The 24,908-nt window shown below is 35.5% G+C and overlaps 1 long non-coding RNA gene across 2 annotated transcripts in view; it reads right to left on the bottom strand.

Moving 5' to 3' along the window:
* Positions 1-8,322: 8,322 nt before the first annotated feature.
* LOC107711932 (uncharacterized) overlaps positions 8,323-24,908 on the bottom strand; it is a 24,370-nt gene continuing 7,784 nt past the window's right edge. For both annotated transcript variants that reach the window (XR_001636748.1, XR_001636749.1), the window contains exon 4: positions 8,323-8,531. This is a non-coding gene — a long non-coding RNA (uncharacterized LOC107711932). The remainder of the gene's footprint in view (positions 8,532-24,908) is intronic.

The following is a 24,908-nucleotide window of genomic DNA, read 5'->3' as shown; positions in this document are numbered from 1 at the left end:
ATTGTCTGTCTCGCACACACACACACGCACGCACGCACGCACGCACACACACACACACACACACACACACACACTAAAGGCCAGAAGACTTGCCTCACATGATGCAGCTTTAGGCTGCAGTCCTTAAAGATTTTAGAAATACAGTGGGTCATTTAAACTGATCTGAGTGCAGATTTCATGGCATCTCATCTTATGATTGCTGTGTGACTCGAGCTGATCCCAGAACAGTGCTGATGTCACCTCAGACACTTTCCGACTCCCCAATAAGGTAATTTTCATTAGATTCCCTGAAGCTTTGACTGCCCCTTTGAGCAGACTGGGTTATGGGGTGGATGAAAATTCATTTTCCGCCTGCAGTTTTTTTTTTTTTTGCAGTGTGCTGGTATTAATAATAAAGATATTAAGGCTAATATCACATAACTCGGTTCAGCATATCTGTGCCTCCAGTCGGAAATACTGATTACTGACAGAAATATATCAATCAGACTTACTGACCCATACGCTTACTGTGATGACTGCAAATAAGGCTATTGTGCACGTCATTTGATATTTAACTGAAAAATCTACATATATTTGGTATATTGCAAGTCTATAATGTATAGTCAACTCTTTATAAATAAATAAATAAATAAATAAATAAACAAATAAATGTGGCCTGTGAATTTTAGACAACAGCCCTACATATATACACTACCAAACAATAGTATTTTTTATTGAATTTTTTAAAAGAAATTAAGACTTTTATTCAGCTAGGACACATTAAAATAATCAGATTTGCCAGTAAAGTAATTTGCAATATCACAAAAGATTTACATTTCAAATGAATTATGTTTTTTAAGAAATCTATGACATGTGACTCTGACGACTAGAGTAATGGCTGCTGAAAATTCTGCTTTACCATCACAGGAATAAATAATAAAAAAAAAAAAATTTTTTAATATATATTCAAATTGAAAACAGATATTTAAAATTCCATGTATATTTAACAATATTAGTTTTTGCTGTATTTTTGATTAAATAAATTAAGCTTTAATGAACATAAGAGACTTCTTTCAAAAACATCCTACCGACCCCAAACTTTTGAACGATAGTGTATATATACATTCTTTGTAAGTCACTTTGGATAAAAGCATCTGCTAGATGAATAAATGTAAATATATAAAGTCTAGATGTAATCAGAATTTGGAATTTGGCAGAACAGCTTGCAGGATTTTACAGGAAAAGCTGTGTGAATAGATCTTTTTTTTAACAGATGCCTTTCTCCTAAATCTATGTCAAAACTAAAAAAGGCTGAAAATTAATTCTCTTAGTAAAAGAAGGATATAACATGCTTGATATTTCATGGTAATTTAATTTCTTGTCAGGAAAATTAATAATGAATGTCGGGAAGCGTTCCTTCTCTTTCTTTCAGTCATTCGTCACTCTCACGGCTGCTCACACCAGCAGCTGCTTTAATACTCCTTTGAATTAAGAAGAAAATACCACGAGTGACTCACACACAAAACTCGCCATATACCGGCTTAACAAATTCATATCTGCACCATTTTTTACTACGTTCTCCATTCTGAGAAATAAAAGGCTATTATTTCTCATATCTAATACCAAGCACACACGCAGGTGCTTCTGAACGCTGGAGAACAGTGCTGTCAGTTTACTAATATTGGATACAGTTTTGTGCATTGAGTATTAAATGAATTTTGGCCTGTAAAGAGCTGAATCATTCTCAGCGCTCACATAAAATCCACATAATGCAGAACAGAATGGGAGCAATGTGTTCCTTGCTGTGAATAAGATAGAAAAAGCTTTTTTTTTTTTGTAGATAATCATTGCTTTGCTAGGCTATCGCACGTAGCAAACTGAACAATCAGTTATTTAGCTTTAGAAGGAACAGTTCTGCAGGTGATGTGATTAGGAATGTGTTGAAAACTGTCTTTATATCTGTGCAATGACCAAGATTTCTGATTATTTTATCATATGTTCACATAAAGTGCATTTTAAACGCTGTTTAATGTACAGTGACAATAGATGCCACATACTGTATTAATTCAAACCCATAGTGCAACTGAATTCACCAGTATCCCCCTCTAGGAATTAATCGGATCCATTAGCATGTATCCCGTGATGACCTTCCATTGCAAGAAAGTGTAATGCGCTGTTTAAAATGCAGTTTGTATTCATTGTTCAATAATGTGGAAACATTCAGCAGAACTTGAATATGGCATCACATGCTGTGTGCAACTCATGAGAGAGAGAGAGAGAGAGAGAGAGAGAGGATAAATTAAGGGGTAAGAAAGGATAATCAAAGATAAACAAGCAAACTAAATAAATTTAGTTGATTTTTAAAAGACACAAACATCTACTCAGGATGTGCAAAAGAAGTTAATAGATGGATTTCAGTCAGACATGTTGTTATCTGCTTTTCTTCTACTGTACTGTAACAGTTCGATCCTACCTGACAAATTGATTTCACCAGGCCTTAGGGTGATAACCTTTTCTATATAATTAAAGCACACCACACACAATACTCCTGTGTGCTTCTCATTATAATTAAAACTTCCCTGAAAATTAGTGCTGTCAGCTGCTTAGTAACCTGAACAAGGTTGTGGGCCAGTGCTCTATCCCATCATGAATACACAGCACACACACCGCATTACATCATTTACTTAATCCATATCTTGTTTTCCAGTAAAAAAAATCTGAACATTCCTAAAACAAGATACATTTATATGAGAACCAAAACTGAAGAAGACAATAGTTTTTTCTTGTTTTAAGCACAAAGTGCATTACATTTTGTTCAACTTCTAAATGAACCTGAATAAATTCAAGATACATTCTTTGCAATAAGACAAAAATACAGGTTAAAGGAATAGTTCAATAAAAATGTCCTTCATTGGAACAGAATTTGAGAAATGTAGAATTACATCACTTGTTCACCAATGCATCCTCTGCAGTGAATGGGTACCGTCTAGGGGTGTAACAGTACGCGTATCGTGTACCGAACTGCTCACGGGCAAATTCCAAATGGAAGTGATCATCCCGATCCTCTTGGAGTGGGGACTTTGGAGTGAGCAGGGCACATGTGTGCCAATCTGGGCTGCGTTCCAGTTCATATTTTTATGCCCTTCACTCGCAAACTTCCCTCCGTCTCGTTTACTCGGATGTACGTCATTGATTACATTGCATGAGTGCTCACTTCTGGCGGAACCCTTGGAATGGGCTGAACTGGAACAGCCTAAGCCCTTGATAACTTAGAATCCGTTATGGAGTTGGTTTATTGTTTACATTTTTCCCCTTACAACAGTTATGCTAACAACAATAAAAAGACATTTATGACAGTAAAACAGCGACATCTGCTGACGGACACCGTGCTGCGTTGTCACGAGAACATGCCAGCTGAAGATAATGAGGAAATTAGGTTGTGAGAGTTCAAGCAGCTGATAAAACATTACAATAATCCACACAACTCCAGTAGAAACAAATCAATCATTAAGACATTTTAAGTTCTTGACATTGCTTCCATAATCCATAATAACGCTTCTTCCAGTGAAAAAGTCCATGCCCTGTTGTCCTTTCACATAAAATCCACCAAAATATTTGTTTTGGCTTGTAAATGGTGCTTGAGCTTGCTTGCATATTTCTCTCTTGATTCAGACGAGACAACATTTTCACTGGAGAAAGCAATATTACGGATAAAGTACTTACTGGCCAGAAGTAACGGTATGAAGATAAAAATGTCTTGATGGATTTATTACAAACACAAAGCTTTACACCCCACAATATGTTAATTGATGGACTGGAGTCGGGTAGATACTTGGATGTTTAGATGTTACTGTGATGTTTTTATCAGCTGTTTGGACTCTCTTTCTATTCTCTCAAGTGATGTAAATTTCCAAATCTGTTCTGATGAAGAAACAAACTCATCTTGGATTGTCTGAGGGTGTCAATTTTCAACAAATTTTCATTTTTGGGTGAACTATTCCTTTTAGATAAGGAATTTTTGCAGTGTAGTAATGCATACAGTAAGAAGTTCAATGTGTGTATATGTATCTCTGCTCTGTTTTATTTATTTTTCTTCATAAGCTATTGTGCAGTCTTCTCCTGCAGAGCTATAGATTAAAGAAAAATTGTGAAAAAAAAAGTTTAACAATTTTTCAGCACCAGTCTCTAATGACATTATGAAAAATATGAAGTTATAAAAATAAAAATAAGAAGTTAACATGCACTGAGAAATATACAGTACTCCTGTATGTATGCATTAAAGAATATGTACTTAGCAGTATTACACTTTTCTTTGTGCGTGTCAGGGTACCAAATTTAGCAGCAAACTAAATCTATATGTGAATTAGCTTATACTTACCCATGTCAATCTTTAAGTAATTATTGGAGATCATGAAACATGTTATCAAAAACCTAGACGAAAGCAATCGCATCAACTGATAAACAGCAGATGTTAAAAACAGTTAATGAGGAAAAGCACACAACATAGTAACATGGCTGCTTTACTGTTCTGAAAGCGAAGGAGCTTTCAAACAAACAATGTGGTGGGAGGTACGTAAACCAATTATCGTCTGCAGTAGGAAGTGTACACTAATGACTACATAATGAGAATGCACTCCGAGAAACTCAAGAGTTCTGCTGTAGGAAAAAGAAATATACAGTACTCCTGTATGTATGCATTAAAGAATATGTACTTAGCAGTATTACACTTTTCTTTGTGCGTGTCAGGGTACCAAATTTAGCAGCAAACTAAATCTATATGTGAATTAGCTTATACTTACCCATGTCAATCTTTAAGTAATTATTGGAGATCATGAAACATGTTATCAAAAACCTAGACGAAAGCAATCGCATCAACTGATAAACAGCAGATGTTAAAAACAGTTAATGAGGAAAAGCACACAACATAGTAACATGGCTGCTTTACTGTTCTGAAAGCGAAGGAGCTTTCAAACAAACAATGTGGTGGGAGGTACGTAAACCAATTATCGTCTGCAGTAGGAAGTGCACACTAATGACTACATAATGAGAATGCACTCCGAGAAACTCAGAGTTCTGCTGTAGGAAAAATGCTCCAGTAGATTATAGCAGTAATCACTACAGTGCTGGAAAATATCTAACTAAAAGTAACAATGCTACTACATTTTTCAGTAGCGTGACAGTAGCTCAAGCCTTTTCTATTTTAATATATTTTAAAATGCAATTTATTCCTGTGCATCATAAAACTGCACAAGGACATGAAGGCTGAGGATCCAAACGCAGTATTTATTAAAGGAGTACTCCACAATCAAAGTCCAAAAACAGGATAAGGTCATAACACGGACAATCAGTCCAAACAATAGCAAACACTGGCAAAGGGTAATCCAAAGAGAAGCAGGGAAACAAAACCAGGTAACGAGGCTTAGAAATGCAGTATAGACACATACAAGACTTAGCAATGAATGACAGAACCGGGAGAGAACCAGGCTTATATAGGGTGAGCTAACAATGCTAATGAGACACAGGTGCAAACAATGAGTGCTGATGAGACCGGGCAGAGGATTATGGGTAATGAAGTCCTTGATGGAGTGGCAGTAGTCTGGGATGGAGTGCCCTCTGGTGGCCATCAAGGGCACTCCAGCTGGTGATCGTGACACTGTGATGGCAAAGCTAAATTTTTTAAGCAGCCATTCGCCTAGTCTTCAGTGTCACATGATCCTTCAGAAATCAGTTTAATATGCTGATTTAGTGCTCAAACATTTATTATAATCAATGTTGAAAACAGTTGTGCTGCTTAACATTTTTGTGAATAAGTGATAATTTTTTTTCAAGATTCTTTGATTTATAGAAAGTTCAAAGAACAGGTTGAAATAAAAATCTTTTGTAAAATTATAAATGTCTTTACTGTCACTTCTGTCCTTGCTGAACAAAAGTATTTATTTTTAAAAAATTGACTGACTCCAAACATCTGAATGATAGTGTAAATAAATGATTCAAAGATTAATTTGAGACCCTGTATCTTTTCTTTTAGCCAAATATTTATCTGGACACTGTTTTGTATTTTTGTGTTTATTTGTTGAATTTAGTATAAATTTGTTTAGTTTTTTTTTCTTCTTTTTTTTTCTCCCAGTTTACATCCTCACTGTTTTTGTACCAGGTGTATATTGCTCTGATTCCAGAGTTAAATATAATCTCATAGCTTATATATTGTCCCCATAAATATCTTTAATGTTATTAGCTGCTTTCTGCAAGCAACCTATTACTTTTTCTAAAGGGTAGCGTGGGTGTAGTTTAGCTAGTCCTAGCTGAAATTATGAGCAGTTTCTCCACCATTCAGGTATAAATGAAGAATTGTGCAGATATTTGTACTGTTTCCTGTGCCAGACCAAGGAGGGAGAAAGACAGAGAGGAGGAGGGAAGTGGAATGGTTATATTACTGAAGGAGGAGTATATTTTTTGCACAATCAATTTTTGTCCTCACAAATTTGAGGCAGAATCCATAAACCCAGATAGAGAGAGATGACCACTCTTTCGGGGGAGAAAGCAAGAGAAAGACAGAATTTAATGGGATTCAGCGAGAGGGATGAACAGAATGAAAATGACTACATCATTGTGTCGTCTCTCCTGATAAACGTGCACAATAAATAAGGAGAGAATGATTTAAACAAGCCAAACAGCTCATATTCAGTGTAATGCCTGTGTAATGTCATTCACCAACAGCAAATAAACAATCCATAGAACAAACACACACAAACTATGTTTTCTATCATAGTGGGGAGTTTCTATTGACTTCAGTTGTGTTTATACTGAGATAATGACACTTTCTATCCCCAGCCCTAAACCGAAAGGGATAGCTCACCCCAAAATTGCATTTCTGTCATTATTTACTCATCCTCATGTTATTTCAAACCTGTATGACTTTCTTTCTTTTATGGAACCCCCCAAAAAGTGGCAAACAATTAAAGTCAGTGGGCTTCAGTGTTGTTTTGAATTCCACTGACTCTCATTGTATCGACAAAAACAGTTAAAACATATTTTTTGGGGGGGTGAACTACTCCATCAAGGCTTGCAGAAACCTTTATAATTTTACATTTCATTAAAACATTCTAAACCGAAAGGGATAGCTCACCCAAAAATTGCATTTCTGTCATTATTTACTCATCCTCATGTTATTTCAAACCTGTATGACTTTCTTTCTTTTATGGAACCCCCCAAAAAGTGGCAAACAATTAAAGTCAGTGGGCTTCAGTGTTGTTTTGAATTCCACTGACTCTCATTGTATCGACAAAAACAGTTAAAACATATTTTTTTGGGGGGGTGAACTACTCCATCAAGGCTTGCAGAAACCTTTATCATTTTACATTTCATTAAAACATTATTTAGTCTGTTTATAAAGCCGGTTTCCTCATGGGGACCTTTGGGTGCTGAGCGATTGAATTTTAACCATTCGTCTGGTTTTTATGTGGCTCTTTTCAGGAGGTTTGACCTATAAACTCTTAACATCCATAACAGAATCCTATTATAGTAAAGCCACTAGGTCCAGACCAGAGGTTCAAACATGGCCTTGCTTTCCATTTGTTTTCTTAGACAAACACGCACACTTTTTTCTTTCACCTTGAGTTTGTTCTACAGAGGTTCTGCTCCCTTGGGAAAGACTAGAAGAGAAAAGGACACTTCCAGAAGACAGAAGGCAGGTCTGAGAGGAATAATCTGTGTGCTGATTTTTAATGGAAGGGCTAAATGCATTCTGGGAGGGCAGCCTGCTGTCTTAACCTCCATATGATGACTGCATTTCAGACTCTTCATACGATTGCTGCAGGCTTCTCGCTGTGTGATTGTATTGTAATACAGCCATCCTCCATCTCTGCATGTGTGTGTGTGTGTTTGTCGGGACAGAGAGAAAACAAATGCCACACACAGTGTAATTCCACAGAAACAATAATCCAGTGGCTCACATTATTCAGTGGCATCCTGATAAAGCTTATCAACCTTTAATCTGCATGGCTAAAGGGTCTAACATGCTCTTTCCATCTCTCTCTATCGCTTTCTCTCAGTCTGAGTGCAAGATCTCATTTAACTCAAGCTTTTCTTTTCTTCCATTGCTCATTCCGTATATGTATGAGAAAACCTAAGGAATTTGTTTTTTTTGCAGTGGCAAAACCATTTGGCTGTTCATTATTTATATGAACTCTAATTTTACAGCACATTATAATTAGGCTGTGAAAAACAGATATATTTTCAATTCACTAAGAAGTGTTCAAATATATAATAGTAATTAATCAACAGATGTCAGGGTGATGTTTTCAAGTTAAGAGTTTATGTTCAAGAAAAGCTGCTAGACTGAATGAAAGCACACACACATGGTGATAATTAGTTCTCTAGGATGGTTGCAGACGGTGTGAATTAACAGGTTACTGAACTGCTAAATGTGACCGCTGATGAATCAATAAAGCTGATCCTCTCGCTTTCTCTCTCTCCATCGACACAGATCCACTCCACTCTTTACCCATCAGCCAGGCAGTTAATCAATGTGATTATCCTTGAGAGAGATAGATCTGAGAGAGAGAGAGCGAGAGAGAGAGATATGAGAGAGAGAGAGAGAGAGAGAGAGAGAGAGAATTGAACACACACACACACACACACACACACAGGCACGCCTAATTAACATTTGATTGACATGTATCTCAAGCAGGAGAGATGAAAAATATGTAGAGTGATTTTTTGATGGTCCTAGCTGTATTGAGTGAATTTGATTATTGTGACAGAGAATTCTCTAATTTAGCACATACTTTAACACACCGATTATGGAATATTTTGTTTAAGGATGCCAATTTAATGCTTTAATTTAGTGTGATTAATATAGTAGTGGAATCAAATAGAATGCAGGGGTCTCAATAAGAAAACATAGAGATGTGATGAAACAGCCAAAGATGGCAACCTGCATGTGAAAACACCTGCGGTTTTCAAACTGGTGAGTTGCAAATTGGGAATAAGTGGGTCGCACATAGTGTGAGAATGGTTGCAGGTTCATCCTGTGTCTGAAATATGAAAAAAATATCTGTTAAATTAAATACAGTTTACACGTTTGTTGAAGGGGATACAGTACTGTTGAAAAGTTTGGGCTGTGTAAGATTTTTTTTAAATACTTTTATTTAGCAAAGACATTAAACTGATCAAAAGTTACAGTAAAGACAGTTAGATTTTTCTATTCTATTTTAAATAAAAGCTGTTCTTTTGAACTTCCAAGATTCCTGAAAAAAAAAATCTGTTACATTGATAATAATAATGACTCTTATCAGCCAGAATCATTGAAATAGACCCATAAACTGAAGCGCCATGGTTTGAATGAATCCCTCACTGAATGAACTTACCAAATTCCTAATAGCAGCTTTTGAATCAACATCACTTTTTTTTTTAACTACAAGTGCCACGTCAATGAATCATTCCCTCAGTACAGCCATTAGGCTACTCTTACTTGTTGCACCACAAAAAAAAAAAAGTGAAAATATATCATTTGAAAATGTAATCTTTCTCTCAACTGTATAACTTTGTTCATTATCCACATTTTCATACCTTACCATAAAACTAACAATATTGCAATGAAACTGATATGTAAAAACATTAACTTAAAGAGAACAAATGTGTTTTTCTCCATTATATAAAAAAATGTCCAGAGATAGATTACACCTTTCTAGATAGGTCCATGAAAATGTTTGGGAATCCCTGGTGTAAACCCACAGTCTAAAAATATCATAGCTGAAATACCAGATGTCCCCTGCGTCAACCCCCGCATTAGACTTGCTTGCAAAATGGACTGCAATGGACTATAAGCCAGTGAAAATTGTGCTGAGATTCACTGATATGGAAATGAACAATTACTGACCTCTAAAGCTACTTTTTGCAATACTTATTTAATAATTTTGTATGCTATACAATTAATGCAATTTTCCTGAATGATCTACACATTTAATGGTTTTGGGTCAGTATGACATTTAAATGTTTTTAAAAGAAGCCTCTTATGCTTACCAAGGGTGCATTTATTTGATAAAAAATATAGTAATAACAATAATATTGTGAAATATTATTACAATTTAAATTAACAGTTTTCTATTTTAATATGTTTTTAAGTGTAACTTATTCCTGTTATTGCAAAGCTGAATTTGTCACAGTGTCACATGATCCATCAGAAATCATTTTAATATGCTGTTTTGGTGCTCAAGAAAACATTTCTTATTGTTATCAATATTGAAAACAGTTGTACATTTAAAAAAAAAACTTTTGAATTGTATTATGTACATTTAGAGGGTGTTCTCAGGATATATTAAAACTATGAATTGGTATTTTTATTAATATCATGGTATTTAATGATTTTAATTGATTGACAGCCCTAAATGTGTACAGTTCCATTTCAACGACAGTAAACTGCACCCTTCAAACAGTGCCTCTCGGCTGAAAACTGTTTGTAATCAAAGCAACGTTGTCATCTTTAAACTTTCCCCCATCATTTCCACCGATACAGCAGGATGAGGGACACACTAGACGCCGATGAAAGATTTCAGAGCCCGTGTCCTCTCTCTGCTCAAGAAACGTCCACAGGATGCTGTGACCGCACGCTGCTTGATGAGTACATGCTGTCTGACTGCAGCTGCTGTCCTGCCATTTAAAAAAATTTATGTCTCATTCCATCAAAACATTCGGGACAATTCCCAAGAACTTAAACTACGTGTCACACCTCTGTTCTCCTGGTGAAAACAAGATTATCAATAATCTCATATTTTCACACAGATTACACATTACAGGCAGCAGCCTTGAGGTGAGGAATAGACTTGGATCCCATCAGTGGGGGCATTAGTTTGGATCCCACCATATTGTGAAATTGATCTTGTATCTGAAAGCCAGGATTGCTCTTCTGACAGCTGCTGTACACTGGGTTTCATTTAAACACACTCCATGTCATCTGAACACCTTGAATGTGACAGCGGCTGGGAGGAGGGAGACAAGCACCAAGTAAGCGGTTTACCTTACAGTCAAATTTCTGTCAGAAAAGCACAAAATAATTTGTCAAAATTGTTTTCTTTCTTTAGTTGTAACTGCATAAAAGTGCAACGGTAAAAAAGAGAAGACATTTCATGACGATTTAAAGTAATACATTGAGCTTCCAGGCAAAGGAAAATGTTTAACTGACATAATTAATCTGTTTTAGTGTTAGTGATCATCTCAGCTGTTCGGGAATTGACTGAACACAATCAAGAGGGATGGTCAAGAGCACAGACTGTCTGATCCTGTCAGATGCTAATCTGTACCCATCTCTTTCACAATGTACTCAGCACGAACCAAAATAAATTTGAGTCTACTGCCCTCATTTTAACACCACAACTTTTTGTTCTCTTCTTGAGCCTGTTGACATATCCATCTGTTTTTTGTCCAAACACTTGTTCTTCTCTTTTTTTCCAAGCTGATCAGCGGAAAGAAAACTTATTTCACATATGGAGAATTCTACAAAATAATTACTATTATTATTATTATTATTATTATCAATCTTCACTATATATACTGTATATATACTGTATATATATGTGTGTGTGTGTGTATATTCTAGGATATAATATCATTCTATATACAACTCAAAGTAATGCTAAAAAAACTCAAGAAGGTCAAGAAACACAAAACACAAAAAAAATAATGAGTGGTCATTTTGGGCTTCTGTTGGTAGTATGAGCATAAAATCTCTGTGATGTTCACAAATTAATTATAATTAATCCTTTTGTGAATTAATGCAGCCATTCGGATGGAGCATATGGATGGACACCAGTTGAAAGGCTGCCCATTTGTTTAGCTCTAGAATTAAGAAATATCCACTCCTTTTCACCCATAGCCTATTTTTGAGTTTACCTTCTGTTAATTGCTAATTCTTTTTTTTTTTCCAGCATGCACAGGAGCATCATCAGAGCTCGGTTTCCATTTATCCTTGCAGCTTAGAGGGATCATTAATTATAATGTTATTTGGTTTTGGTATTTAAACTTAGTGCCAGGTAATGTCAGTTACTGTACAGACTATGGATTGACCCTATCTGGGTTTGAATGTGGGTCATTAACCCAAATTCTTAACCACAGCCACCATATAAAGTACCATATAAAACATCTAAACTGAACTGAACTGAACTTGGAGTAGTGTCTGTGTTCCTGTCTGTGTGGCCTATTACTGTTTAAACCACAGCAAACAAATCAATGTCGAGTTCAATGTCCCCTTAATTCATTAAAGACTGTGCAAGAGAAATGCCAAGACAACCGCAGCTACAGGGGAGAATAATCTTTAAACACCAACACGGTCAAATACACACACACAAACATCTAAAGTATGCTCTCATGGGGTCCCCGCTCAATACCTTTTCAAACAAACACACACACACACATACTTACACACACTTGTAGCCTACAAGTAAACAAGTATACTACTAGTGCTACTATTATTATTAAAATTTAAAATAACTGTTTTCTGTTGTAATATATTTTCAAATGTAATTTATTCCTGTGATGGCGAAGCTGAATTTTCAGCAGCCACTGCTTCAGTCTTCAGAAATCATTCTAATATGATTATTTGGTGTTTAATAAACATTTATTATTATTATCAATGTTGAAAACAGTTGTTCTGCTTAATATTTTTGTTTTTCTTAATATTTTAAGAGAGAAGCAGCCAGAGATTCACCGCGCCTTCAAAATAATCCAGCTGAGGTGCGTAGACCAAAAAAGTTTCCCAAAGGTGAAGAGCTTGAAAAAAGTCCTTGTCAAGGCTTGGCATTGAAAATGGTCAACATGTGACCGAAACGTTTGCCTTGTTTTTACTCATTAAATTGCTTATATTGCTTTCATCTCGCTTGTTGACTCTTTGATGTTTGAGTGTGCTGACTTTTTTCAAGCTCTTCACCTTAATATTTTAAGAACATGATTCTTTGAGGAAAAAAAAAACATTTATTTTTTAAATAGAAATCTTTTGTAAGATTATAAATATCTTTACTGTCACTTTTGATCAGTTTAATGCATACTTTCTGAATAAAAGTATTAATTTCTTAAAAAAAACCCCCAAGCTTTCAAACTGTAATGTTGCTAGGACTTCTTCAGAAATGTGTAAAATGTGTTTTTGCTAGGACTTCTTCAGAAATTTGTGAAACAATTGTGCAGACTATTACTGCCCCATGCACATATACACGTGTTAAACCCTTCAACTACTTGGGTGGTGTCCTGTCCATGATCTCTGTGTAGACAGTGGATGTGAAGCAAATTAAATTTCACTTGTAATTTCATGCTTGAGGCCACAGCCTGCGCCAGCTTTACGCTGCAGTTACTTACTGAGACAAGCAACCTACAATTACAGTGACTTTCCCAAACACACAGAGTCTGTCCTGACTGTTAATGTGGTTTGTTCATGCATAGTGCTTTATACTGAGGGAACAGACCTGGAGGTGCACATGTAAATGGCTGAGTAAAATGGGGGTATTATAATGTGCTGTTTTAAGCTTCAGACTTCTGACTTTAATATGGAAGACATGCATAACATTAACTGAGTATAAGTGTAATATGTTTCTTATTCGATTTGGTCTAAGCTGACTCAGCATCACTGCGAAAAGCAAGCATTGTTACATGTGTTTCATACAACTTAAAATCATTTCTCAATCATTAAATTACATGTTCAGTGACATTCACACAGACTCTTGGTCATAAGGATTGGGACTGTGACTATTTAAAACACTGAAATGGCTTCTAGATTAAAGTCAAAAGAACCGAATAACCGAAAAAAAAAAATTTCATTTTCAAAAGAAAATACAAGTTTTTCACAAGGCAGCAAACTAACAGTGTTTTAGGTGCTATATGCTCTAGGCATTGGTTTTGCATAAATGCAATCCCATTATAGAGCTACTGTAGTTGTCATTTTCATGACACCCAACACACATTTTTGTAGCACACATATAATTATGTATATGCTAATGTTCTGTGTTAATTTCCAAGTCAAATAATTAAAAGAACATATTCTGTGTTCATATGTGTTTCAACAACCGTAGATAAGTGTACTCATATTTGCTATGCCTATAGGTGAACATTCTAACAATGCTAGTCAAGACTTTAATCTTCTGTTATTTGTTAAAATGCACTGTAAAGTTAATAAAACAAATGGAGAAACGTGAAGTCCAAACCACTTAAATAGTAGCTGAATAGAAGCAATACGTGGAAAAGAAAAAAGAAAATGTCACTTCACTGCTGCATTTCAAGCACAGTAACTGGGTACAGCAGTGGAGAGTGAACCAGCTAATACCTCAAGACACTTCAGAGTCCACGAAGACTCTTTCTATGCATTGATATGTATTCATGAACCCTCTGTTTAAATATTTATCGTCCATGCAGTCCCATGGCTGTCCTGAGGCCATACAGTAAAACGGCAAGCACTGTCATGTCAAATACATACAATTGTGCTACAATTGTGCCCGTCCCATTTATTTCCAGTCTATTCACTGCCCTTCATCATTCAGCTAAAACATTGATATCTAACATGTTTTAATACCTCTCCCCAACTAATCATCTCTTCACCCCAAATACTTAGAATCCTTACATCCTTTTTGATTCTCTTTTTTTATAACATGTAACATATGGCATTCACTTACACACAGCATGTGTCACAAAAATAATTATTTATACAGCGTGATGCATTTTTTTGCATGCATAGAATTTGTTTTCCTGCTCGCTGAGCATTGATTAAAATTTATCACACATTTAATTCAGCATTTTTATGTTAATTATTTACCATCATGGGTTGTCAACCACAAAATTACTCCACATGTTTGATGTACTTAGCAAAGCATTGTGAATTAGCTATAAATAGATATGCAACATGAAAAGATTGGGGCAGTCACAACAACAAATACACATTTTGTTGTCAGACTGGCAGAGAATATTGTATTAGAGACTGAAACTAACAATGCTTATGACACTTGTTGGGGTGGAATAAATTCTTGATCATTAAAACAACACAATCCACAGCAAAAGAGGAAGAGGGATGTGACTAGATGAAGAGGTCAATAAGGTAATAGTTACTTCTCAATCGCCAGTCTCTCCTCCCAGCATTCACGCATCATTAACCACACACACGTACATTAACACAACTCAGTTCTCTTCGCTCTCCTAGCATCACTGCAGAATTCAAATGGCCATCATGTAAAGTGACATCTTCTGTGTTAAAGAACCAGCCCCACAATAGAGATCTGATGACATTTACAGCACTCAGTCTGTTCATGGTGGCATTTTCATGCCTGTCTTTCTCAGCTAATGCCACCAAGACTAACGTGACCGCATCCAGTCTGTTCTCAGTCTGAAACATCCCATGGTAATGAGTTAATTAAGAACTGAGTCATCAAAGGTTTAGCATGTTTTTCTAAATGTAGGATTAAATTTAGAACCAACGCAAACCACATACATGCAACAGCTGGTGGCCTTAGAAATATGGAATGTGTAAAGCAGTTTTCATGCTTTCATGTTATAAAAATTAAATGACTAGTAATCATACAATAATTGTACTTATTTCAGAATAACAAAAATTGTTATATGGAACTTTTATGAGTGTGTATTATGCTAAGTACTAACTACACACTCAGACTCACACACTTTAATGGTGGTAAGAATACATTTAAATTAAAACCTTTTCTACACACAACTAAGAACCCTTATTTTACGCAATTATTAGAGAATAAGACACACTGTTTCATGTAATTGGAATGTCCTCTTTAGAGCACAATTTCACTTTCATATTAGACTTACAAAACAAATGCCAAAATACACTCACACTGAAGCTTATAGGACTGTATGAATGCAAGACGCTAACTTTTCATAGTTCATATTTTTCTTCTGTAATGTGAAATACTTCCAAGTAAAACAATGTACACCACTGTTTAAAAGTTTGGAATCAGTAAGATTTTTTTTTAAAGAAATTAATTAATAAATTAAAAATACTTTTATTCCACAAGGATGCATTTTGATCAAAAGTGACACAAATATTTTGTAAAATTATAAATGTCTTTACTATTTCAAATTAATGCTGCTCGTTTGAACTTTGCATTTATCAAAGAAAAAATCCTGGTAAAAAAAGTATCACATTTTGCAACATTGATAATAGTAAGAAATGTTTCTCAAGCACCAAATCAGCATATTAGAATGATTTCTGAAGGATTATGTGACAATGAAGACTGGAGTAATGGCTGCTGAAAATTTGTCTTTGCCCTCACAGGAACAAACCGTTTTTTTTTTACTGTATTTTTGATCAAATAAATGCAGACTTGATGAAAACATTGACCCCAGACCTTTAAACGGTAGTGTAAGTGAAAAAAAAAGAAATGGAAAAAATCCTGGTAAAAAAAGTATCACATTTTGCAACATTGATAATAGTAAGAAATGTTTCTCAAGCACCAAATCAGCATATTAGAATGATTTCTGAAGGATTATGTGACACTGAAGACTGGAGTAATGGCTGCTGAAAATTTGTCTTTGCCCTCATAGGAACAAACTGTTTTTTTTTTTACTGTATTTTTGATCAAATAAATGCAGACTTGATGAAAACATTGACCCCAGACCTTTAAACGGTAGTGTAAGTGAAAAAAAAAGAAATGAATGAAATAAAAAAAGTAATGATTTTTTTCCATCAGGAATTGTTCGGATCATGAAAAGTGGATGTTACATATCTGAATGAGCCTGATCTTAGTTTAGAAAGTTTGCTGAAACTATGCCTAAAATAACTATTTGACTATTGGTTAACATCATTGTCCAAATGATCAGCAAAAATGGATATGACGTTCATTTTTTAAATTTGGAACAATGTGCACTAGTACATCATGTACAAAAAAGACCATCAGCATGCATTAAGAAAGTAACTAGGGTCAGTTTTTAAATTCATGTCCAGTTCTGTGCTGGTATCACAGTCTGACTTGTTATAAATGAAAATGTGTTAAACAGATGATAATTCCTCAGTCGTCTGGCCATGTCTGGAGTGTTGGAGGCACACGCAGCCAATGGGATTAAGCCTGCATAGACGCTGTGTGTGTGTCTGGGAGTTAGTTTGCATGCCAGGAGGCTGGAAGGACTGGACGAACAGTCTCCTGCCCCCTCCATCAACCCAAGACAACTGGACTAAAGTCAGCAGGAAACACAAGAACACAATCAGAAAACAGCCATGTGTGGCAGCTCATCCGGGAATGCGGTTGAAAGCATTCATTCCTTGTCAGTTCTGGATAGAAACGGGCACAGCTAGCATTTTGTATGGCACACACAAGACCAAGAGGCTTACACTGTTGTTTCCCTTTACTCACACAGAGAAAGATTACACTGGTCTGTGTGGACACACAAAACCATTCAAAACAAAACTGGACACTAACAACACTCCAATACCTGCACCACTATGCCTCTCACAAGCCTCTCCAAGCCACTTACTTTACAAAGAAACATTGTTTGTCTTCATTTCCCACTGCGGTACATGGAGAGCGGCATGTCTTATTAAACTGCTAAAGATAGAAGCCCAGCAGCAGTATTTATAGGTTGATTACAGACAGTCTGTGTTACCGGCCTGGCCACTCTGTCACCACCAGTGACTGATAAAAAGAAAATTAAACTATTATTAATCTAAACAACTAATCCAAATGCTCTGTCTCATAAAGCTCCATTACTCACAGGCCACATTAAAGACTGAAATGGTCCAATAAAGGATATTTATTAGTGTAAAAACTGCAATTAATGAAGTCACGCTGAGGTGAGAGTTGCTTGCAGAATGTTTATTTAGAGAAAAACTGACTGGCTAGATGTAGCAGGGAATATAATGAGCTTGACAGAAAAAAAATCATCTATAAAAGTCTACCTGTTGTATAATGAACAAGGTGTGAAATTAACACCCACCAGCAGCCAAATGTGGGACACTTTTTATCAACTAGAGTAGCAGCCACTATAGCAGGTGGCTTCTCTTGAATTGAGCTGAAACTTTGACAGTCGTTATTTTGATTATGTTCTCAAGAAAAAGACAATAGTGCATTTGACTGGCTCTTCATCTCAATCTTCACATGCGAAAGGAGGTTTTTCAGAGTTTAATTAAAGTCAGATCATCTCTGACAAGTTTTTTACCTTAAAAAATGCATTATTTATCCTTGCAAAAGTACCCTTTTGCTTTGTTGACATATGCACAAATCACAATTACAAATATTTTGGGCTGTTATTCAAATCATGAATTGGTAACACTTTAGATTAGGCAACACTAGCCACTATTGTTTAGTACAGTATGCATATTGGCTGATTATTAGTACTTATAAAGCACATATTAATGCCTTATTCTGCACGACCATATTCTAGATCTCTTAATACCTAAACATTACTACAAACAAGTACCTAACTTATTATCAATAAGCAGCAAATTAGGAGTTTATTGAGGGAAAACTTTTGTAACATTATAAATGTCTTTACTGTCACTTTTGATAAGTTTAATGTGTTCTTGCTGAATAAGTCCACCTAATTTTCATTTTTAAATAGTCTGTAATTATGCTTTGCTAATATAATTAGTTTTAGGTTTAACATTATAAGAATTATCTAATCTAAAGTGTTCCTGCAGGCAGTTCATGAGGTTTAGGTTTAAAGCCTGAACAAGTACCTAACTTATTATCAATAAGCAGCAAATTAGGAGTTTATTGAGGGAAAACTTTTGTAACATTATAAATGTCTTTACTGTCACTTTTGATAAGTTTAATGTGTTCTTGCTGAATAAGTCCACCTAATTTTCATTTTTAAATAGTCTGTAATTATGCTTTGCTAATATAATTAGTTTTAGGTTTAACATTATAAGACTGGCACACTAATCTAAATAAAGTGTTCCTGCAGGCAGTTCATGAGGTTTAGGTTTAAAGCCTGAGGGAAAACAAGCTGCTGGAAAAAAGACCAGAGAAGCCAGAACACATTACAAAACCATCAATAAAGTCATACTCCCACTGCACTGACCTGCAGTGAGACCGCACACCTCGGTCAACTGTTTATGTAGCGTTAGTGACACAACAAGTGACACAGACGCACGACAAACCAGCGAGAAAACTCAGCAGAGCAGAAACAGTTTCCACCCCATCTAGCTAATGGCTGTTTTTTGTAGATGTTTATTGACTTTATATTTTCTCTAAAGCTGGCTCCCATATTTCATACATACTGCTGAAAGAGGGCTTTATTTCTGCATTTTTTATACTGAGAGCCAAATTTAGCAGACTAGCATCTTTCTCCACTGTAGTCAGAGTTCATATGTTAGAAGGAAAGCACAGGGGCATTATGGGAAGACAGCATCCATGCTTCTTCCTTCCTGCCAGAGTCTCAGAGCTGCCGTCGGACTATGACTGCAGATGAATCTCTCTGTCCTGCACCTGCTGGGGTGATCAAAAGCAGCTTTCCAAAGATTAATGCCAGTGTGCTATCAGATCCAGAACAACACAATCCAAATCCAACACACACACATATTTCAGATTTTCAATACACTCCATTCTGTGTGATTTATATGCGTTTTGAAAAGTGGGGACATGGGGTAATGTCCTGAAAAGTCACCTTCTCCTTGTAATACCTATGTCATACCCTTGTCATTATACAAATGTATGTCCTCATTTGTCACAAAAACGCGCACACACACACACACACAGTAACATCATGTAAACAACTACACTCTTAAAAATAAAGGTTCAAAAGGGGGATTTTGCAGAAGATCTATTTTTGGTTCCCCAAAGAACCTTTCAGTGGACAGTTCTTAAAAGAACCATTTTTTCTTTTAGGGTTTCTGCAGGTCTTAGGGTAAATTTAAAGACCATTTTAAAAGCAGTTAAAGAAAATTGAAGTAATAAACTGAAGGGAACACAGTATGTCAGTATGTTCTCTAAATGTAAATGTCTAGGGAGCACACAATGAGTTGTATTAGCCCTTTAAAATCTTAAATGATTCCCTTTGAGCTAAATTGACCTGTTTCCCTTACATCAGTATGTTCTCTAAATGTAAATGTCTAGGAAGCACACAATGAGTTCTATTAGCAACAGTTTGAAAATACAACTTCCAACAGATATCCATTCTTTTTTTAATTCATTTTACAAACCGCAAAGTAGCCTAACTAGAATATGGAAATAACATTTACTATCTGGTCACCCTGCAAAATGTGATGTTCTTCCTCAGTATGCGTGTCTGTCTAAAGATTCTTAAATAAAGATATATTAAGAAGCAAAATGGCAGAAGATATATAGCTGTCACACGTTGGTGATACAAACTGCACGAGGACGAAGGAGATCAACGAAAAGTCTTTTAATCAGATAAATCCAGGAGAACAGGCACGGAAACCAACTTAACATAGACGGAGAACGGACCAAGACTATGGGAGAACAGAGGACTTATAAGAATGAACCAAACAAAGGGAACTAATGGGATGATTAACAGACAACAGGTGAACCGAATGACATAATAGGCAACTCAGGAAAACTAGGTCACAATGGAGAGAACAGAAAACAAGGCATATATGTAGCAGAAGTCTTGTTTTCTGTAAAACTGATCAAAATGAATTGAGTTTACAATTAAAACAAGAACAAATCTGTTGATGGGGTCAGAAAAATTAAATTACTTCGGTTACACTTTATTTTAAGGACAAATTCTGTTCTTAGGGTTAAGAACATTTTATTGTTCTAAATAACCTTTTACCACTATATAGAAACATACATGATAATAAAGAACCTTTATTTTTAATAGTGTATGTTTGGAGTAACACAAAAATCTAAAACACTAGTTATTATACAATGCAGAAACTCTTTCTCACTCTCTATTCTGTTTATTTCCACCAATGTGAATGAAGGAGTCAAATCAAAAATGCAAGAAGAAAGTAAAATGGACAAAGAAGATTTATTAAAAAGTTATTACAAAGTAAGATTGCATGAGTTTGTAAGTGAATCCTGTTTTTCTGATCTGGTACATGGAGACGTATGAATAATATTTTACTGTAAGACAGATTAGAATTGATTAAAGTGAGGTGTATCAAGGCTGACACTGAAATCTGTGTCTTGTGTGTGTGTTTCTTTTTTCTGAGGGGGGATCAAATGATTTGTCTTTTGTGTGTGGAAGGGAATGCTAGTAGAAATACGTCTTTGTTGCTCTAAAATTGGATCTAAGACTCAAATAGGGCCGCTCATGTCAAACAGCATGGTTAATCACCTTCCCTGCTTGTACTGCGGTCACCTTCATCTTCAACTAATATTCATGCAAATCAGTTGTGTAGTCATTTTTAAGTGTATTCGTACTGAATTTTAAAACAAAGGATTCAAGATAAAGGATTCTTCAAATTGAAATACAAGCACACAACAAAATCATACAGAAACAAAATGCATGAAGAAAGATTATGATGGTGGTCTCACATACTGTAATGTTAAAAACATTATAAGGCAAGACAAGAAAACTGCAGAGTAGCAGATTGCTCTATTATTTATATTGGTGCATCTCAGCTGCCATAGATGTGTGTGTGCATTGACATATGGCCAGAGAGTGTGGGCATTATGGCCAGGTGTCTCTGCAGTGGTTATGAGGCTCAGGTCAGGCAGGCAAACATCTGGACAGCTGTTACACAAGGGTCCTTACTTACAAACACTGGCTAATTTGTTTCCTGTTTCCTCAGGTGTGTGTGTGTGTGGCGCAGGGCGACCCAGACTCATAAGTATTATGATAATATACAGTAAGTCTCTTATGCTCACCAAGGTTATGTGTTAAAACAATTATCAATTAATAAGATTGTGAAATATTATTACAATTTAAAATAACTTTTCTATATTAATATATTTTAAAATGTAAATTATTCCTGTGATTCCACAGCTAAGCTGGACTTCAGTGTCAGTGCAGCTTGTTTTCTTTTCTTTTAAATCAATCTATAATTTCCATATCTCTGTGTGTGGAACTGATCATCACTCTTTCACAATCTACAAAATACAGACTACTTCATTATAAAGAAAAGAAAAATAAATTAAATATATTCATAATCTATGACATAAATACATCATATAGGCTAGTGGATAATTCAGCAGCAAAAGTTATTATAGAAAAATGTGCACAATAATTTTATAAATCCAAACATTTAGTGGAAAAACATTATTTAGTGGGGAAGAAATAAAAGTGTAGCACTAAATCTGGTAAAATGTTATGGGAGAGGGTTGACGGTTTGTATTAGAAAGCCAAAATTTTAATACAATAATGGCACATCTGTCAGCTACTCACCCACACTGCTGTAACATGTGTACATATGACAATATACATACAGTTTATACTTGCAAAATCACTGACATTTATCTACAAATCAAGTATAATAATGGGGACACAATGATCTTGGAGAGAGCTTTAGCGAGCTGACTGTTGTAACCCAGTGCGACCAGGGTTTGAATGCTGAATGGAGTATGACTGACAGCCGCAGCGGAGAAAAAAAGTTTACCCGAACTTTAATGTAAGGACTTAAATATTGTCCTCACATTAAGCTATCGTATGGCTTCAGAAGACTTGGAATATAGAGCACAAAAACTTTATTGTGCTTTATAATGCTTTTATGCCTTTTGTGCGGCTTAACAGTAACACAGAATACATGCACAATATCGGATTTGAATCAGCCCTGTCTGACCGATACCCTATCCGGCAAAGAATGGCAGTATCAGAGCCTGGTACCCGATATGAGTATCGAATCGGCACATCCCTAGTGGAAACCATGATATACATATTTGTTTTTTCTCCAATATCAGTAGAAAATTCAAAAGCACAGCATTTTTTGGAGATAGAAAACTTTTGTAACATTAAAAATGTCTTTACTGTTACTTGATCAATTTATTGTGTCTGTGCAGAAGTTTATGCTCTTTTATGCCTTTTGTGCGGCTTAACAGTAACACAGAATACATGCACAATATCGGATTTGGATCGGCCCTGTCTGACCGATACCCTGTCTGGCAAAGAATGGCAGTATCAGAGCCTGGTACCCGATATGAGTATCGAATCGGCACATCCCTAGTGGAAACCATGATATACATATTTGTTTACATTTGTATACATATCAGTAGAAAATTCAAAAGCACAGCATTTTTTGGAGATAGAAAACTTTTGTAACATTAAAAATGTCTTTACTGTTACTTGATCAATTTATTGTGTCTGTGCAGAAGTTTATGCTCGATTCTTAATACTGTGTCGTTACCTACGTGATCCACAAGTTTTTTGTTTTGTAATGGTTGTTCATGAGTAATATTTTTTTGCATTTTTTTAAATAGTGTGTTTAGAGTACAGTAAAAATATAATATTTTTGCATTTAGTACTGCCCTTTAGAAACTAAAAAAAGATGCTTACCTGTTTCTCATAAACAAACTTTTAACCTCAACTCTACACATAATGTTGATTTGCATGTGAAATAGCTAGCAATATCTAAATAAGGTATATAGTCCCCCCCACTGTTTTGAATATACATTAAAACACAAGCACATTTCTGAGGACAGCTTGAGCCAGGGATAAGCTACCAAAAACAGAGTCTGTCTCCAAAAAACGGGGGTGTCTGGTCAGCTTAGTTTGTATTTGACAGGCGAGCACAGAGCCAGAAGATCTTTGAGAACCTGAGAGTGTGAATCGCTATTTTACTGATCCCCACCTGCTGAGAAACACAAGCATACAATTACCCTCCACTCACAGCTAATCTGCTGAAATGAATCATGTTATTATGTATACAGACACGGGTAATTCCATGTTCTAGTCCTTCAATTTGTTGAAGCAAATATAACATCCCTGTAGAATTCTGAAAGGGCGATTAATTTTCAGTTAATTTCTTTTCCTGCCAAAAAGTCTGAAATGCACTTGGTGTAAACACAGGAAATTGCATCTAACAAGCATTCAAAATAAATCTTTCAGACACTGTATTTATTTCAGAGCTATATTTGTTGCTCATATACTACGTATATGATCCTATGACATACATATTTGATCATTCAGGAATTCTGACACCCCCCTAGAGGACTGAACAAATATAGTACCAGAATAAACCAGTGTCAAAAAGATGCAAATTCTCAAAGACTACACCTGTGTTTCATTAAAGATGGTTATATGAATGCAAATGTCTCTTTTAAGCGTACCAGTTGGTATTAACATTCGTCAACATTAACATTGACAGTTATATTGGTGCAAAAAAAAAATTTAAATGCATGCTGTTATTTTGAACTTTCTATTCATCAAGGAACCTTGAAAAAATATGTATCACAGTTTCCACAAAAATATTATTCAACAGCTGTTGTCAACATTGATGTTAATAAAAAATGTTTGATTTCTGAAGGATCATGTGATACTGGAGACAGGAAAATTCAGATTAAACATCACAGGAATAAATTATTGATAAAAATATTTTAAAGGGGTCCTATTATGCTTTTTCACTTTTTTAATTTTAGCCAGTGTGTAGTGTGCATGTTTGGGCATAAAAAAAAGATCTACAAAGTTACAAATCTCAAAGTCCACTCCAAAGGGAGATATTTTGTTTTTAAAAAATCCCTTTTCAAGAACTACAACGAACGGCTCGTTTGGACTTGTTTTCCGGGGTTTGTGATGTCACAAAACGGCCTATTAGAATATCATTAAAATAAATCCCGCCTACAGAAATTCGAATGGTTGGGGGGTGGGGAGGGGCGAGGTCGTGGTTAGAACCCTTGGTTGAGTGCATCAGACAAGACAATGACGAAGAAGAAGTGCTGCTGTAAAGTCAAGTTTTCGCAAGTTATTACACATGCACCTGAATAATTATGTAAATACATATGTTACAATTATGAAAAAGTTTTTATAATAAATTGCTGACAGTACAATACTGGACAATGATGTAATCTGCAGAATTTACACTTCAATTATGAGACTACAGTGTT

Source organism: Sinocyclocheilus rhinocerous, unplaced genomic scaffold (genome assembly GCF_001515625.1).
Source record: "Sinocyclocheilus rhinocerous isolate Xijiao unplaced genomic scaffold, SAMN03320098_v1.1 scaffold1168, whole genome shotgun sequence".
In the NCBI taxonomy this organism is placed as follows: domain Eukaryota; kingdom Metazoa; phylum Chordata; class Actinopteri; order Cypriniformes; family Cyprinidae; genus Sinocyclocheilus; species Sinocyclocheilus rhinocerous.
Note: the sequence above shows the minus strand (reverse complement) of the source record. Positions and strands in the feature narration are given on the sequence as shown.